The sequence below is a fragment of the Periplaneta americana genome, chromosome 6 (assembly GCF_040183065.1).
Source record: "Periplaneta americana isolate PAMFEO1 chromosome 6, P.americana_PAMFEO1_priV1, whole genome shotgun sequence".
NCBI lineage: Eukaryota > Metazoa > Arthropoda > Insecta > Blattodea > Blattidae > Periplaneta > Periplaneta americana.
Window position 1 is genome coordinate 91,213,707 of NC_091122.1, and position 19,674 is coordinate 91,233,380.

The window sequence follows — 19,674 nt, forward strand, 5'->3', positions numbered from 1 at the left end:
AACTTAGGTATTGGGATAGTTCTGGTGTTGGAATATAAGATTCAGTTAATACGTGTATAGATACTTATAGGCCTACGTATGTGGGAACTGGTTTACCATGTACAGTATGCCTGTAAATGAGACGTGTTAAAATTCTGAACTTCGTATAGGTTTCGAGCGTCATCATATTCCAATGGTAAGACATCTAATGATACGGAATGTGGATGACCTGACTCTGGCCAGAGAGAGTGGTTTTCACATCATGTTGCGTACCCACTATTGTGCGCTGTTGTATTTGTGCCGTGCAGTTTGCCGAACTGTAATTGAAATAACTATGCAGGAAGAACTGTTGTATTTTCACGATAGTAGTTATCACAAACGGAAAAGACCAAGATCAGGAAGCGCGTGAGACATGTTGAAATGAGTGGGAAGTTCATTTGCATAGTTGAGCTATACGTTATCACTTCAGTCAGCATGATTTAACAATTTCTATGATATTATTTTGGAATAGGCCATGAATGACTCCTTACAAATTCCCTTTATCAATTTATAATTGAATCGGTCATTGCAGAAAGAGGATAAGTCATATAATCTTACTTTTGAGATAATCAATAAAAACTGTTTTCTTCTTCCAATACTGAAGTAATCATTATAAATATTTTTCTTACTTTGTTTGTGAATAGTGAAGTATAATACATCATGTTAGACATGTGATATCTCAAACACTTTTGTTTAAAGTTGTTTACTCGAACCATGACTTATCCCCTTTCTGCAAGGAATTGTTAATTATAAAAGAAAAAATATATAATTTACAATTTTGGGCTAATGTAATATTTGAAAACAAACCAAATGTTAATAATTACAATGATAACGATGTTTTTGTGTGTAATTACTACATTACTGTCACCATTTACATAATTATTTTTGCATTTTAATCATTATTCCTACTACAGAAATGTACTAATATGTGATTTTATATCACAGTTTTAAATCAAAACTCTACTTTTAAACTAATACTTAAAAACTGCATATAGGAGAGCACAATAAAAATATACTAAAACACTACACAAAGTCATTTGTTTCAATTGTTATAGAGTGTATTGTTAGACGTTGGAAGCCACGTCATTTGTAGATTCCTTGTCACAAAGTGGCCACTTCAGGATCTCTTCGTAAAAGAAAGTGTGTTCCAATGGAATGTATTGCCTCACTTTCGATATGTCTCCAAGTTTTTTTCGTATTAATGGGAATTTTTCCATTGTATGCTTTTATGTAGGCATTACTATGAGTCTAGAACCTGGTTTTTTCATACAGAATCTGTGTTTCCCCATTTCACTACCAATGAACAAACTGGCAGTCACACATCCTGGATCATCTTTAGAGTAAACAAATTCACTGAATTGTGCTGAAGAAAACATATTCTTATCTTTCCCTTTCTTCCTCAGTGTGTCTAATGAGCAGGTGGTTTTCTTGTAATACTCTGGCGACTAGTATTTAAAATTCAAAATATCATCAGTAGTAACTGATTCTACAGAAAATTTGTTGTGTTTGCCTGGTGAATCAAGGTATTGTATTGGTCTGGCACATATACCCTGTCTGTCTTCCTTAGTTTGCGCTTCACTATACCAAAGTCGCGGTCAGAGGGAAGAAATGAATGGCCTCGTTGTGGAAAATAATGAATGATTTTGTTAAATCTCCCCATTTGGATCAGTGCAAGCAACAATCGAATTAAGGTATGATTTTTATTTTGCCCTCCACAGTTATCAGATACAATCCTTGACTGAAGAAGGGACATTATTTTCAATGTAGTTCATACAGAACACACTTCATTTGGAGATTTGTGGTCTATACCTTCATGACAGGAATAGAAGTGCGCCGTATGGTCTTTGAAATTGTGAATGTTGGAAATTGATGATCCAAAGTTGCGTCTAAACAAACAATGAGTAGTTTCTTACCCCACATTGTTCTCCTGTCGTACGGGCTGCTACAAAGTTCCCAATGGAATTGATGTTCCAATGCCTTCGGTTTATTTTTCTTATTTACATTTCAGCGGTAGTTAATTTCATTGCGTTTACGTTTACCACTAATAACACAGTTTTCTTCCCCTGGGTCACTTACTACTTCTAGCTTATCTGTCATTTTCCTTATCAGCTGATGGGCGCGTAACTTATTAGATCCGCGGCACTCAGTTGCGTCACGTCGTCAGTCAGTGCAGAAAGAAGGTAAGTCGCTGACTTGTCCCCTTTCTGCAATGACTGCACTGCTTATGGTACTCTGCTTTGCGTTGAGAATGAGCAAATTTGTCCCATTTCTGTATGGAAATGTGTGTCTAGGTCTGGAGAAAGCACTGGCACTCTTAACTCATTTTGGCGTTTTTCATGACTTATCCCCTTTCTGCAATGACCGATTCAATTATCTCGCACATCCACGAATACAAATGAAGGCCTGGGGCCCTCCTTTCGCTCGCATTCTCTCTCTCTCTCTCCCCCATTTTCGTGGAGTTTTTTTTTTACCCAAATTGGGTTACCACGGGGAAAAAGGTATTTGTTGCATTTTATTTCTGCTGTTGTAAAGTATTTATAACATTATGTTAAAACTTATTAAACTCGTTTATACTTCATTCAATTTTATACACTTGCTTTAATAAAATCTGGGTTATATGAAAAACAAGTCGATACATTTATGACGCAAAATTTAAAGTTTACAAATTTACATATATGCAGCAATAGAATGCGTCGAATATGACTTTACTATTGCCAGCAAATTTAACTTCTTAATAGGCGAGTGTAGATTGCTGCAAATCCATTAAACTGTGATAAATACTATCTGATTGGCTTTAATTTGTAACTTACATTCCAGTTTCTCCTTTCCATGAAGAAGTGGACTAATTTTATTATTGGACTGTTCAGGTTCAGGCGTGAGTGTTAGTAGTTCTCAATAAATGTGTATACAGGGTGTTTTACCGTCACTTACGGAGCTTATTTACAAAGATATTCTGAGCCAAAAAGTCACATAAACATTTGTCCTAATCTCAATATTTTCAAAGTTACATTAATTTGAAATTGTTAGTAAAATACTCCTTTTCTTTAGTTTTAAGGGTAAAAAAATATTACAAATAGAGAATGAACTATTCAGAAGTGTCATTTCTTTAATTGGCTAGTGTTCTGAAGCTAAAAACATGTTGTTAATTGCTTTGTACAGATTTTATTTTTCAGTTTTTAACTAAAAGTGTATCATTCTTACGTACTTATCACAAAAGTTGTTACAAATCAACGACTTTGATTCATTACAATTTAATTATGCATCCCAATGTGTAGTCTTGAAGAATTTAAAAGAGTGGTGTCATTTGTAACAATTGTTGTGATAAGTGCGTAAGAAAATGTAATTTTGTAGTTAAAAATCGAAAAAATAATTCTCTAGGAAGCAACTATGGAATTCACAATGCATTTTTAGCTTCCGAGTACTAGGTAATTAAAGAAATGATACTCCTGAATAGTTCATTCGTTATCTGTAATATTATTTTACCCTTGAAACTCAAGAGTAATGGTATTTTACAAAGAACTTCAAATTAGTGTAATTCTGAAAATATTGAGATAGGACAAATATTTATATGACTTTTTTGCTCAATAAGGGACGGTAAATCCTCGTGAATCACTCTGTATATATGTAGCACGTACACACTGTATACACATATATTAATTTTAAAGTGATGAAGGTTTTAGGGAACAAAATACCGTTTATATATAACTGGTACTAGCCTTTCTTTCATCGTCCTTACCAATCTAAACACTGGCTTTATTCACAGTAATGAATTAAGAATTTTTAATTCACAGCAATAAATTGATTTTTTTAATTCACGCCCTCATGACAACCAACACATTAGCAACAATAAAATCCATACATCCATTAATTTATAACTTCTTCACAAACAACACATTACAGAAAAATGCGTACAATTTAGAATTAAATTTAGTTACCAGTAATGAATAAAATAATGTATAGCACACGAGAGTAAACAGATTTTTGCGCTGTTGGAAATTATCACCCTCGGCTTCGCTTCTAATTTTACTCTTATAAATTACTGTTTTCTATACTTTATCATGATTATTAATTTTATTAAATTTACGGTAGGTTGTTGGTGGAAGACTTCAGGGAGGGAAAAATCTGTTGGTCATTTCTCATCCACATTGAATTTCCAGGCTAAATAACCTCTGCAGTTGAAAGTGTCGTTAAACTACTACTACCTCCACCACCACCACCATAACAACCACCACCACGACTACAAAAAACAACATTGACCTTCCTTTCATAAATTAATTTGCATTCGATCTCACGGATGCTAAATTCATATCACAACTAACCTTCACAAGTCAGAGTAATGATGTACATGTATTAACATATTAATAGAATTATTCAGTCCTGCTATCTTTGGAAACAGAATATTCAGTCTCCAACATAATTGTCTGTGCAAGCGGTTTCCACCTCGACCTCTTATGCTCCTCCCAAATAACTTGTTTTTATTGACTATGATGTGGATTGAAGTTGATAATATTATAAGAAGCTTCTTTTTCATAGTAGCATATTGTGTTTCCATCAGAATATTTTGTTTATATTAACACCAGCTCTTTGTTTGCAGGTCTGGCCATTCTTGTGTGCGTGAAAGGAAAGGATTCATGAAGCCCGGTGAGTTATGCTGTCGTTTTGTTGTAAGGATTCTTCAGCAACTTTCAGGTTGTGAGGAGGTTAATTGCATTAAAAAAATAAGCTTATGAGAGAATTTCGTGATCCATTAGATAACATATAAATATCGACTTAATTGTCATATATGATTTTTTTAGTGAAAATGTAATTATTGCTAATACCGACTAACGTATTTTTCTCTTTCTCTTCTTGCCTTTTTCTATGTTTGAATTATTGCAGTTTATCAGTACACATCTTCAGTTTTTTTGAAGACGCGACACTTTCTTTTTCCGTAATAATTGCATTTATCGTGAGTGACGGACGCTTCCTTAATATGATGTAATAATGCTTGCAATTACCGTATGTGTAACTTGCATAATTCCTTGTTTAAGTAACTGTCAGAGAAATGTTGAAAACATGAAATTATCTCACTATACTAAATGGTTTGCTTATCATTTAAAAAATACAGAAATGCTAAGCAGTTTGTCAAAGTATTACGTAATAACCTTCCTGAAAACAGCATACTTCCTCTTACAGAGATAGACTTGTCATTTCCTTGCACCTCACGTGTTGCAGTAGGGATAAAGGAAACTAGAACGATTAGATTAGAGGGGCGACTTTTAATATGCAACGATATTAGTGATTTGTGAATAGCGTGAACTTACAATTACAAATAAGTGTGGAAGGTTGTGTTTGTGTACAGTTCGTATGACGTACGTTTACGTAAAATAACAGTTCAGTTATGATAAAGTATGTGTTACTTATGTGACACTATTTTACATACACGTACTCATGCATCTAACAGTGTCATCACCTCCTCACTCTGCGATAGTAGTTGAAGTAGCTATAAACATTTTAAAGACATCGGCGTATGGTATGGATTAAAGTCAGTTCACTATAACTAGAGTTGTGTGACCTTTCGCGAGATTGAGTGTAGATTACTGCGCGAACAGCTGTTGCATTCACTGATGACTACACCATGAGAGAAAGTGTGAGTCTTCCAGAGAATGTTTAATATGAATGAAAAAAAATCCTGCCTGTCGGACATAACTGGTCGTTATTTATTGGCTGAGTGCCGCAGAATATAATACACGATGTGATACGTTGCACAACATACTGTTTCCAATTGGATGTCTCGGATTTAAATTACCGAAAAACAGTTATTAATAACTAATTTGGCATTTAATTTATGAAAAATCCGTACCGTAGAGCTCAGAGTTTTACGGGACTCAACTCTCGGGCCCTGCAAAAAATGCAAATCGTATATAGCAAAACTCTTACTTATTCCTAAGCTACTTGAAACCACACACTTTCGCGAGCGTTTTACTACCAAGTTCGAGTCAGGTTCATCTTCTGTCACCATGTCGACAGATGAGGAATGGTTGCTGGCTCTGTCACTTTCTTCATCACTGGCTACTTCAACATGTATGATGAAACTCTATAATTAAACCAATATGTCTTAAAGAACCTGTTCCCAGTATTGATTCTCAATTTGTTGACATGATAAAAGGTAAAGTCAACCCCATGGCAGGCCAAATCGGCCAGAGGGTGGCGGAAGGTTAAGGCTTCCGCTTTTAAACGGTCCAGAGGGTGGCGGGAGGTTAAGGCTCCCGCTTTTACACGGTCCAGAGGGTGGCGGAGATAAAGTTTTCCGCTTTTACATGGTCCAGAGGGTGGCGGGAGGTTAAGGTTCCCGCTTTTACATGGTCCAGAGGGTGGCGGGAGGTTAAGGTTCCCGCTTTTACACGGTCCAGAGGGTGGCGGGAGGTTAAGGCTCCCGCTTTTACACGGTCCAGAGGGTGGCGGGAGATTAAGGTTGCCGCTTTTACACGATCCAGAGGGCGGCGGGAGGTTAAGGTTCCCGCTTTTACATGGTCCAGAGGGTGGCGGGAGATTAAGGTTGCCGCTTTTACACTATCCAGAGGGCGGCGGGAGGTTAAGGTTCCCGCTTTTACACAGTCCAGAGGGTGGCGGGAGGTTAAGGTTCCCGCTTTTACACGGTCCAGAGGGTGGCGGGAGGTTAAGGCTCCCGCTTTTACACGGTCCAGAGGGTGGCGGGAGATTAAGGTTGCCGCTTTTACACGATCCAGAGGGTGGCGGGAGGTTAAGGTTGCCGCTTTTACACGATCCAGAGGGCGGCGGGAGGTTAAGGTTCCCGCTTTTACACGGTCCAGAGGGTGGCGGGAGGTTAAGGCTCCCGCTTTTACACGGTCCAGAGGGCGGCGGGAGGTTAAGGTTCCCGTTTTTACACGGTCCAGAGGATGGCGGGAGGTTAAGGCTCCCACAGCATTAATGGCAGTAGGGATATGAGTTCTATGTGGTAGTCGTCTTTACCCCCAAGGAAATGCCGCAGTACTCATTTCTGTTAGAGGCAGAATAATCCCCCTGGGTTATAGTGCTGCCGGAATTATTGGATTAATGGTGAAAATCCATGATCACATTCGGAATTTAACTTGGATCCTCTCGGCTTTGTAATGTTACGCCTTAACCATGGCATCATCACGCGCCCCCTTTGACGTGATAGCTTTATCGTCACTCGTCCTTCTCAATGAATTGTTTTGTTTCTTTTTGGCGGACCCGTATTAATGGACTGCACTGATGCTGTAGTACGAATTTATACCGGAACATCATTTTGTTTTTACTAACATTTCCTAACATTAACCTGGCTATACATTTGGATTAACAGTTGAGAAACAGAAATACTGTTTGTTAGCTTCTTCCAACACCGGAGTTTGAAGATACTAGACCTAGTATAAAATACGAACAAATGACTTTGTTAGGTATAGGTGGGAAGAAAAGTAGTGCGTCCATTTACGTAAACTGGGAACTATTATGATTTTGAGTTTGATAATTTTCGTTAGAATTTTATTTAATAAAAATACAGTACAGTATTAACAATAAGTGTTTTTTCTCACTAACTGTTCCAGACGGACATATTCATTATGCAATGTACAGCACAGTAAGGTCCGAAAGTCTTGTCACTTCCCCCGCCCCCCTTGTTTGTATGTTGATGTGCATCCATATTGAACATGTCATAGCAGATGTGTGACAATGGTGGATACTTTACGTTCCAGCTTGTTTAGTGATCCAGAACATCAGTATGGGTATCATCATTGTCGGGGCACAAATTATGCGGCGATATATCATGTGTGAAATTTTCCGCAGGAAAGGCGGTATGATTGGGAATAATTAAGCAGCAGACAATTGAAGATTTGAAGCAAGCTGTTTGGGAGACATTCAGGGAAATCACACCGTCTTTGCTGCGGAAAATTTCACACAGGACATGACGCCGCTGCAATTTTGTACCGCGACAATGATGGTCCCCATACTGATGTTCTGGATCACTAAACAAGCTGGAACTTAAAATATCAACCATTGTCACACATCTGCTATGACATGTTCATGCACATCAACATACAAATAAAGGGGAAGACGACAAGACTTTCGGACCTGTACATTGTCTGCAGTATATTATCATACAATATAGAGAGTGCATTTAAATTGAAAAATAATCAAAATTTGGATATTGTAAACGAATTGTTGAAAATGGTGGACGTTCATTTCGATACAGGCTTCAGTTATTTTTTTAATATCATCGAAAACGTTTTTAAGCATAGCTTTTGAAATTTAATTATTGTTTTCTTGAATGTAATTCTTTAATTCTTCTATTGTTGTAGGATGTTTAGGAAACACAACTGTTTTACAATAACCCCAAAAGAAATAATGCAAAGCACTCAATCAGTCGACATAGTGGGCCATAATCCTGCGCCTGTTGAAGTAATTCTGTACCTACTCTATAACAGAGTACCTTACGTACTGTAAATTCAATCTTCACTTCTGCCCAATCCGCACAGATAAATTTACCCAGACATGCTATCTACTGTCCGTCCAAGTAGTTATGTCGCAGGATCGTAGAAAGAGGGGAAATCACGTAAAAGTTGCTTAAGCTTACTTAACGAGGACATTTTATTTAAATTATTTTAAATATTTGTATAATATTACGTACTCGTCCAATTCCTAACAGTAAATGTTTTCAGAAAAGAAGTAACACAGCCCAGCCACTAGCATTTACAGAGGGGCCAGCAGAAACCGGTGGGGGAAATCGGGAAGCGACGTAACCAAACGGACACAGTACCTGTGCGAAAATGTGATTCAATAACGAATGCACTTTGTTCACTGGAAAATACGACCATATTTCTGGAACATATTATACTCACCCACTCACCCACTCACTCACTCACTCACTCACTCACTCACTACTGTATACTGTGACCTTAAGACGACTCTGACTGGATATGCGGTGTTGATTCTGTGTGGAGGACGGTGGAAGTTTACTAGTAGAAGGGGTGGGAGTGAAGTGCATTCAAAACTCAGGTACAATAAAAATTGAAGTAAAAATAAAATGATGTCCCTGTATAATAATACACGAGTGATATAATTTCTTTGTGCGAGATCGTGCGTATTTGCTTGTTTTCCGCACAGAACCAATACGCGGTAAGTGTGAAATACCACATTCAGTATTCCCAACGTAACACACATAACAATTTCCCTCTTCTTACCGCTTAAGCGCGACATTCATTTTACTGCTTTAGGCGTTTAACATAGTAATAATCAGGGAACGGATTTATATGGACTAAAAATATATGAAATATGTAAATATATATGTAGTTATTTTTACCAAAATATGGAATTAAATATGGATTTTTACCAAAATATGGAATTAAATATGGACTTAAAATTATAAAAAAATGACTATGTACGTTAAATATTGGTACATTTTAATCAAACTAAACAAAAAATATAATGGACGTACCTTATCTTCCAATGTAGTTTCAACAAAACACAATTTTTATTGTCTGTTACCATAACAATAGGTTACAAACATTTCTTTCAAGTGCTGAAAAGTGAATCTTCTTCTATTGTCTCTGAGGATAGATTTATACTGACTAAAAGAGCGTTCGACGTCACAAGAAGTAACTGGTACATAATTCAATTTCACAATGTCTGCTGGGGATAAGTCCAAGTTAATCTTCACTGTTGATTCACCACTCATCACAGCAACAACCTTTTGTAGTTCTTCATATCCAGGGTTTTTTGAAAGTACAGTGTCCACCTTAGCTCTTACTGCATCTGCAACTTTACCTCTACCACGATTCAGTTGTTCCACAGTACTATTTATAATTTCAAAACTTTCAGATAGTGAAAGGTGCCTATTTTGGAGACTTTTGAGCGTTTTTATGATGCATGAAAATGTATGCTGAATGTGAGCTAAGTCATTCTTCACACTTATGTCACAGGTAACTGTTTTCGCAGTATCAATTGAGACTGCATCTTCAGAGTCCAATGCAAGGAGAACATTGTTAATAGAGTCTATATGTTCGGCATAATATTCAACTGCTTCTAGCCATGTACCCCATCTAGTTAAAATTGGCTTTGGTGGCAATGGAATTTCAGGGTACATTTCTTTCAACACGTTAACTCTACTGGGAGCTTTGAGAAATACTTTTTTCACTGATGAAATCAACAAATCTACTTTAGGGAAATTGTCTCTGACCACTTCTGCCACACGATGAAATGCATGCGCCACACAAGTAAAATGAGTCAATTTAGGATATACAACAGATAATGCTTGTCCAGCTTTGACCATATAAGGGGCAGCATCGCTAATAAAGAATAACACATTATCGTACATAATACCCTTTGGCCACAGGATACCCATAGCTTCGTTGAACAGTTTAACTATAGTTTTGTTATTGCACTTTTCTAGAACATCACAATGTAAAAGAATTCGTTCAGAATATTGTTCACTTAACAAACCGATAACTACATTACCAACAAGTCTACCTTCTTTGTCGGGAGTCTCATCAATGGAAACCCAAATTGAACTATCTTTAATTTCATCTCTTATCTTCTGTATTGTCTCATCGTAGATGGATGGAGCATACGTCTTCCTAAGTGTTGACTCATCCGGGATTGTATGTTGAGTATATTTTTCAAGGAATTCCCTGAAGACCTTATTCTTTAGTTTGTAGAGAGGAATATCAGCAGAGATGAGAGAACGGCACAGGTCGATGTTAAACTCAGATCTTACATTCGATGTTGTTGGTTGTGTTTAAAAACAATTGTCTCTGCTTGGAATTTAGTTGTTTGTTGGCCTGATGTTTACTAGTTGTAATGTGTTGTTGCACCAGGAACTTTTGTGTAGATGATACTGCACACTGACACAAATTACAAAATAATATTTTATTGTCAGTTGATAAACCATCTTCTTTAAATTCTGAAATGTAACTTGTTAGTTTTGATTTTAAATTGACTGAATGACGTACTTTTGGCATATTTACCGTCTTTATAGTATGATTTACAAAACTGAACCTATGTGTACTCTGACTGGCATTTAACTGTTGAGCTGCACAACTGAAGTCTGTTAAAAATTTTAAATTAAATTAATACAGTTTTGTAACTTACTTTCCCATTGTTGATAGGACTGCTAATTTTCAAATAACTCTGATGTTAAAGGGATTACTGAACATGTGTTTAAATCTCTATTGTTGAAATGTATTTTTAAAAGTTAATGGAATTTTGTTTTGTTTTATTGTTAAACCTAATATAATATGGACTGTTTTATATGAAATATGGAAAATATATGGAAATTAACGAAAATATGTACTAAACTCTAAAATATGGAAAAATATGGAAAATAAAAGTAGGATTTTTCAACCCTACACATTGTGAAACATAAAGATAATGCAAAATATAAATTATATTAGCTTTATAAGTAAATATGTATTTACATATAAATCCTTTCCCTGGTAATAATTATAAATTGGAACTTACCACTGCAATTTCACCTAAATTGCAATGTTAATTATTGTTTTTAAATATTTGCAAAAATTAAGTAAAGTCTACTACTCCACGAGACTTATTGCATTCCTGATACAAGTAACATTAAGGAAGCCGTGAAAAAATCAACAAGATTCCAGATGCCGATGTTATTATTGCAATATGTTATATAAATAATATTGCTAAAATATTAAAATGAAAAATAAATCATTACATAACCTTACCGTTTGTTTTAAGTTCGCATTTATAGACGGGGGGGGGGGAAGACAGACGTATATCACGGCCTGCTGGAGTATAGTAAACACAGAAAACATTTTATAGCAACAATGTTGAAGAAAGATATTTTGGTTTTCCGAAATTGCCGTCATTAAACAGAAACCAACATGGAGATTTCATTGCAACTAATTAGAAATTCGTCTTTCAGGTATGTAATAAACGATCTTCGCACAAAATAATGTCCGATACACGAGCGGTATGTTTGTTTTCATGTTCTCGGAAATTAAAAGAGCTCAACTACGTTTCGCTTTTTCAATCTTTTCCTCGAACACGAAAACGTCAACATACCGCTCTTGTAACGTATATTACTATTGTAGTCTACTCCATGTGCTTGACACCATCAGTATGAACTAACATGTTTAATACAATTCAAACCTTTCACAATTTATGAGGATTGTCTCAAATGTATGTTTACAGTGATCTAGCCTATATAATAGTTCTTATATAATACACTGTGCACTCGCTCATTTGCTACAACATTGACACATCTCTAAAACTGTCTTTTTCAGGAGGAGCATTTTAAACTTTCAATTCGTAATTTCCTGTTACCATCCCTTAAAAATACATAGTGGGTAAAATTATGGGAAAGAACAATATATAGCAATATGGAATGCATCTTATATCAGGATTAGTTTGTATGACGGAATAAATTATAATAAAAAAAACAATCGCCATTCAGAATTATGACATTCTTGTTAAAGTAGCTGCTATCGGAATACGTCATATGTAGAAAAGTGACAATCTTGTTAGAATAAACTTTAAGTTTTCAGTGATTTTCTCTTCAGTGTTTTTAAATTGTGTCACAATTTTTAGTTTCCATCAACTTAAAAAAAACTAGATTTTGGGGATGTGATTCAAAATATCAGAACAAAACTTTATTTGAAACTGAAGTGCGGTACTTTAAACTAAATGTTTGTACAAATTATTAGCACATTTCAGTTCAGTTTTATTAATCTGTCATCATTACAGATTTTCGTTAAACGACTTGTAGCATTTCATTGTAATGTGCTTGTGATCCAAGTCTAGAAGATCTTTCACCATTTCTGAAATCTCTGGCCTGGAATAGAAGGCTGGCTTGAATTTGTAGCTGGTATCCTCACCTTTCATCTTTTTCCTAATCTTAGTTTTGGACAACTTCAGAGTAGTCATGTTCAGAGCACCGGTGTCATTGGCAATGTCCATAATGTCATAGAAATATTCATGACAAACTTCGTTCACATGGAAGGGCTCTCCTCTCCTTTCCTTTTCGTTGATCGAATGGCGGAAGTGAACGATTCTGGAGTATACACTGTCTACTCTTAAAAATACGTTTCATCTACTGGTCTATGATTGAATGAGCAGAATCACTCATATTGTGTGTGTGTCCCTCAATGAGAAACTCCTGGTGATTGATCTTATTTCCTGGTAGTTACGGTCTGTAAATAGACCGCAAGCATGAACTTACTCTTAGCTTGTCGGCACAATTGTGTGAATTATGTACAATTTCTGCATTATTCTTTAAGTCTGATATCTTTTTCAAATACTGAAGCACACAGCAACCCAACTCATTGACACCAGGGCGACAATTTCCCTTATCTCTTACAAAACATTCACATGTATTCAGTTTCAAATCAAAGACTGTAAAGTCAGAATCATTTAGCTTAGATCTGTGACACATCCTTTTTTATGTAGCTGCACCACAGCCTGTAGATCATAAACACCTATTACTGCATCGGACATTTCCATAGCTCTATTTTTCTCTTCTCTTGATAAATCATAGATGCTGGTCATATTTTTCTCTCAGATTCTCTTTATCCTTATCGTCTGCATTATCAAAAACTGGGCAGATGTCACACAAGTGCTTTTTCGGAACGAAACACAAAATAGTATAATCCTGTGTAAACACACTGTAAAACAAGTTAAGTTTGCGAATAAACCATTCTTCTCTTTATAACCAGTCTAAATGTCCTTATGAATGTAGGTAATCAATCTGCGTCCATCAGTGAAGAGCCTTGATGTGTTCGCACATAGGTAGTGGCTTTCTATCTTTGGGGTAGAATCAATATACTCTTTCATTCCTTTCGTCTGCTTGAGGTTGCGGGTTCGATCTCGGTCCAGGTCGATGTCATTTAAGCGTGCTTAAATGCGTCAGGCTCATGTCAGTAGATTTATTGGCATGTAAAAGAATTCCTGCGGGACAAAATTCCGGCACACCGGCGACGCTGAAATAACGTAGGCAGTTGCGAGCGTCGTTAAATAAAACTTTTTTTTTTCCTAGTCTCACAAATTTCTTTTAAGTTGGGGAGCTGTAAGAAAGTTGAATTCTCAAATCTGATGTGGCAGCCAAATGACGACAGAATTTTGATTTTGTTGCTGCATATTGTGAAGATCTTACTTCGCACAGATATATGTAGTTAGAAATGGGAGGAGTTTCGCCACTGCACATTTAGAAATTTCCGAATAATCCTGAAGTAGGCTACACCACAATTCGGTGACAGGAATTTCGCTAAATCTTTGTTTCATCATATTTTCGTTTTTTGGTTGATTCACCCGTTTTTAATTTAGGAGCACTGGGTAATCGACTGGTTTCTGAATTTGTAGAACTGTCATTTTTATTGTATTTTATTAGCCACCGATCCATTGATACGAAACTGTAAATATGAAAATTAAAATTATTCGTAATATTAAATTAATATTATTATGTTCGGAATCAGACACGTGATTATTAAAACACAGTTCAACACGAACACCTCACATAAGCCTGCTCTTACTGAATGAATAAAAACTGACTTCACAATAAAAGTAGCAGAAGCATAACGCGTGCATAACAATGGACAAAATTCGTTTTTTTTTTTAAATACGTGTCAAAATTTATTGCTGACTAAATAACACTAACAATCAAATTTATTTCACAATTAAGACATTAAGACTCCGAGCACATTTACAAAAACTTATTTTTACACTGTTGAGCTCGAAAGTAAAAACTACAAACATTCACACACACAAAACAGATAAGAACTAACTAATATCTCGCCACCTTCGCCAGGGAGACAAGAATTTTCAATAGAATTGACTACCTCAACTGAAAAAAGAAAGTTGTGTTTTTTTTTTTTACAATAGCTCGAAGGCCAGCTCACGCAAGGGTGAGATCTGGTCACCTACCTGTGCTGATATACTGACTTTTACAAGTACAGTCGCTTACAATACTGTAAAATCGCGTCGGGAAAAACGGTAGTATTAAATGTTATTTATTTAAAATTATAATATGTGATCAACCACAAGTGTTGACAGATCTCCGGGGATCCGCGGAGCACACTTTGGGAACCATTTGCATAGACGAAAGAATGACATAGCAAGCTCTCTCTCGGTGAGTTGTAGAAGCGCAGTTATGTCGTTCTTACTGCAAAAGGATCATGTCATAACGGTTCTTTCTGCACTAGTAACTTAGAAATGACAATTTTTGAGATGTGTCACTGTTGCAGCAAATGAGCGCACTGTGTTCTTCATTTAACACTTTATTTTTGCACATAGTTGCCATGGAGATTGAGGCATTTGTCTAATCGTGAGACAAGTTTTTCGATGCCATTCTCGTAAAATGTAGTATCTTGACCGTTGAGCCAGAGTTTCAAAGGAAAACACAGTGATCATACAGTCTGTGATTGAAGCTTTCATATTAGATCAAATCTTGTTTTGTAAGTCTTAATTTAGTATGGGCATTATAGTATACGCAAATAAACATAATTTAATTCGTAGAATTTATCTTTTTATTCGTAATTACGAATAATTTTCTTTGTTCGTAATTATTATTCGTTAATCAAATAAATTTTGCCCAACACTGGTAAGAAGCATCATTTTATTTTTACTTCAATTTTTATTGTACCTGAGTTTTTGAATGTACTTCACTCCCACCCCTTCTACTAAGGAAGTTCCAACTCCACACAGAACCAAGACCGCAGATCGTAAGCTGTACTGAGTTACTGAGTATAGTACGTTCCAGAAATATGTTCGCGTTTTCCAGTGACGAAAGAGCTTTCAATATTGAATCATATTTTCGCACAGGTACTGTCCGTTTGCCTACGTCGCATCCCGATTTCCCCCACCTGCTTCTGCTCGCCCCTCTGTAATAGCTGGGCTGTCTTAGCTCTTTTCTGAAAACATTAATTTCTCTTAGGAATTAGAAGTTTACGTAATATTATACAGCTGTTTAATTTAACTTAAATAAAAGGGCCTCGTTAAGTAATTAACTGTCACGTGATTTCCTCCCTTTCCACAATCCTGCGGCATAACCACTTGGACGGACAGTAGATAGCATGTCTGAGTAATTTTATATATTCGGGTCGGGCAGAGGTGAAGATTGAATTTACAGTACGTAGAGTAGGTACAGAATTATTTCAACATGAGTTACTAGTACGAAGGACGAAACTGGCAATTGGAATTAGATGCAATAGTCTATAGTGCGATAATATGCACAAAAGAACTGAAGCCTGTATCGAAATGAATGGCCACCATTTTCAAAATTGTGTTTAAATATTCATATTATGATTATTTTTCAATCTAACTTCTTTCTCTATATTGTACGCTAATGTGCTGTAGACAGTATAATATACACTGCATAATGAATACGTTCGCATGGATAACTCACTTCGTGAGTAAAAACACTTATTCTTAATACAGTACTGTACTTTGATTGAAGAAAAACCTAATGAAAATTATCAAACTCAAAATCGCGATATATCCTAGTTTACGTAAATGGATGAACTACTTTTCTTCCTTCCTATACCTAGTAGAGTGATTTGTGTTTTACGTCAGTATCATCGAACTCCAGTCTTGGAGGGGGGGAGCAAGCGGTGTTTCCGGTTCTCTAAAGGTATAGACAGGTTAATATTAAAAATGTTGGTAAAAATAAAATGATGTCCCTGTACATTTATCTTGTAATATTTGGAACATTATGACAGTCTAAATTTTATGAAGTTATTTTAAGAATAGGAAGAGGCGAACTGACCTGTGGCACCTGTCGCGTATTTAGCTAAAACACCGTGATCACGCCTCTTTCTTGGCACGGAACGTGGCCATCCTAACTGGACAGATCGGCTACTGCTTTGAATAATCATAAAACATATTCTTGAGTCTGTTAGAGACAGAGAGGAGGTCACCGATTTCACAGCACCCGAAAAACAAGGAAATACGAAAACTTAGTTACAGAATTAGGTGAATTTAAGGAAGAAACAGTTCTTGACTATATTTACGAGTATCATAAGGCGAAAGGAACTCCCAAGATAAGAAAGTTGGCGGTATGGCTTTAGAAGAGATCTTTGGTGTTACATCATTGAATGCTGATAGCGGTTGAGACTTGAGAGAGGGAGGGAACGTTCCTACTCACCCCACATTCGTTTGATTGACAGGCGAGGGGTAAAGCAGTTGTTTTGCTAAGTCAAATGCAGTGGTGGATTCGACACACCTTGCGCATCAGTAATTTCTCCGCTCTTATTTCTTGTTTCAAAATCTTTACAGTACCGGTATTTTGTTTATAGGAAGTACACGTATCATACAATAATTATGACGGCCACCTACTGTCATTAGGCAAATTATATATTTTTCAATTGTATAACTACTCCTTTATCATGTGCACAAAAAATTCTTGAACTGCCTTGTGATCGACATAATAAAGTATTTCTTTTTTAAAAACAATAAAGAAAAAAGTAAAGCTCCATTGTCATTTAACTGCACAATATATTAAAAGATACAATGCTCAACATAATGAATTGTTTCTTTTTAAAACTAATAAAGTAACTAAGCTCCATTGTCATTTAACTTGAAAACATATTAAACACAATATAATGATCAACAAAATCAATTGTTTCTTTTTATAAATACTAAAGAAAGTAAAACTAAGCTCCACTGTCATTTAACTTTAAAACATATTAAACAAAATACATGAGATATGAATGAAACGAAATACTACTGTAGGCCTATACTGCTGGTTTTCATTTTTTTTTTTGATTGCCCTCGAAATTTCTTGTTATTAACTAAAAAGGATATATTTGGCTCTAAAATAGAACAACTCAACCGTAATACTGAAACTAAATGCATGTCTGTGATCCTAGACCTGGAGATACTTTTGGTCATATTCATTTTGAAAAGAAAAACAGCTCACAACAGTAAGTTGAGCCAAACATAGATACCATACGCATTGCAAATGTGCGCAGATTAGGGAATTGCTCCTCTGGTAGTAATCCATTTTTTCCTAAACACTTTAATGGAGTGCTCTTTCGCATCTCTATAGTGGCTCTGATGCTTGGGTAACATCAAACACAAATGAATTATTGAACAGACACATCTCCATGTCCATTGCAGTTCTTCTGAAAATCTTTTTTGGAAAGAGAACGCATCAAGTAGGCCTAATATGCACTCAAAAATTTTTAATAAGTTCAGTTCCAGATACTTAATAAAATAACAAGTATCTAAATCCTGAAAATACCATAAACATATCTTGTTTTGTATCTTTTCACAAATATTACGAAAATAGCTTTTAAAATTGTAAATGAATACTTGTAAGATCACCGAAGTCAGCTTTAGTCTATGCTTCCGATTAAAGTGGCGTTTAATATTGAAGCGTTTTATATGCGCAATTTTAAACCCACATATTAAGCAACAGACTTTCTTCTTTTTGTAAGTAACAAACAATTCTTTCTGCCGCTCTTCCTGAAACTGACGTCCCGAGATCGAAGCCATACTCTCCACTGAATGAAGCGTGTCTAGAGAAGCACCAGGCGGAGGAGAGGGTCGGTGGAGTGAGGTAAGGCGGCTTTGAGTGCAGTAGCCCTTCGGAGCCATTTTTCCCTATGGTTGGTATAAACTATAAAGACAACAGTGCATCCCGCATACATATTATAATTTCATTCATTTAGTGTTCTGCCCAAGGGCAGGTCTTTCACTGCAAATCCAGCTTTCTCCAATCTTTCCTATTTTCTGCCTTCCTCTTTCTTTCCTCATATGATCCATATATCTTCTTCTACTCCGAATTCTTCTCCCGTTCACCATTCCTTCTAGTGCATCCTTCAGTAGGCAGTTTCATCTCAGCCATTGACCCAACCAATTTCTTTTCCTCTTCCTGATCAGTTTCAGCATCATTCTTTCTTCACCCACTCTTTCCAACACAGTTTCATTTCTTACTCTGCCCACTTCACACATTCCATTTTTCTCCATTTCCACATTTCAAATGCTTCTATTCGCTTCGTCGCAATGTGTATTTTTCTGTTCCATACAATGCCACACTCCATATAAAGCACTTCACTAGTCTCTTCCGTAATTATTTTTCCAGAGATCCGCAGAAGATGCTCCTTTTTCTATTAAAAGCTTTCTTGGCCATTGCTGTCCTTCTGATTTCCTGGCAGCAGCTCATGTTACTGCTTGTAGTACACTCCAAATATTTAAGCTGTCCACTTGCTCTACTGCCTCATTTAGAATTCGTAAGTTTATCTTCTGTATTTTTCTTCCTATGACCATGCTTTTCGTCTTATTGCATTTATCTTCATCCCATACTGCTGACAGTTGTCATTTAGTTCAAGTAGCATATCCTTTAGTATCATTTCCTCTTCTGCTAACAAAGCCATATCATTAGCAAATCTTATGAACTTCATACTTCTTCCTCCTACTATCATTCTTCCCATGTTCTGAAAACAGCTTTACTAAATCCTCCAAGTAGACGTTGAATAGGGTAGGTGATAAAAGACATCCTTGATGTACTCCTCTCTCAGTTTCATTTCCTTCTGACATTTCTTCTTCTATCCTGATTTTGACTCGTTTCATATAAAGATTACTGAAACAGTCTTCTGTCTTTCCAGTCCATACCAATTTTCTTTAGGATCCCCATCAGTTTATTCCAATCCACTCTGTCAAAAGCCTTTTTAGGTCCACAAATAC

At 36.2% G+C, this 19,674-nt stretch overlaps 1 protein-coding gene across 2 annotated transcripts in view; it reads left to right on the top strand.

Annotated features, from left to right (window-relative positions):
* LOC138701490 (ubiquitin carboxyl-terminal hydrolase 2-like) overlaps positions 1 to 19,674 on the top strand; it is a 181,156-nt gene that overhangs the window by 25,591 nt on the left and 135,891 nt on the right. For both annotated transcript variants that reach the window (XM_069828406.1, XM_069828408.1), the window contains exon 2: positions 4,613 to 4,659. The gene's annotated coding sequence lies outside the window, so the exon portion shown is untranslated. The remainder of the gene's footprint in view (positions 1 to 4,612; positions 4,660 to 19,674) is intronic.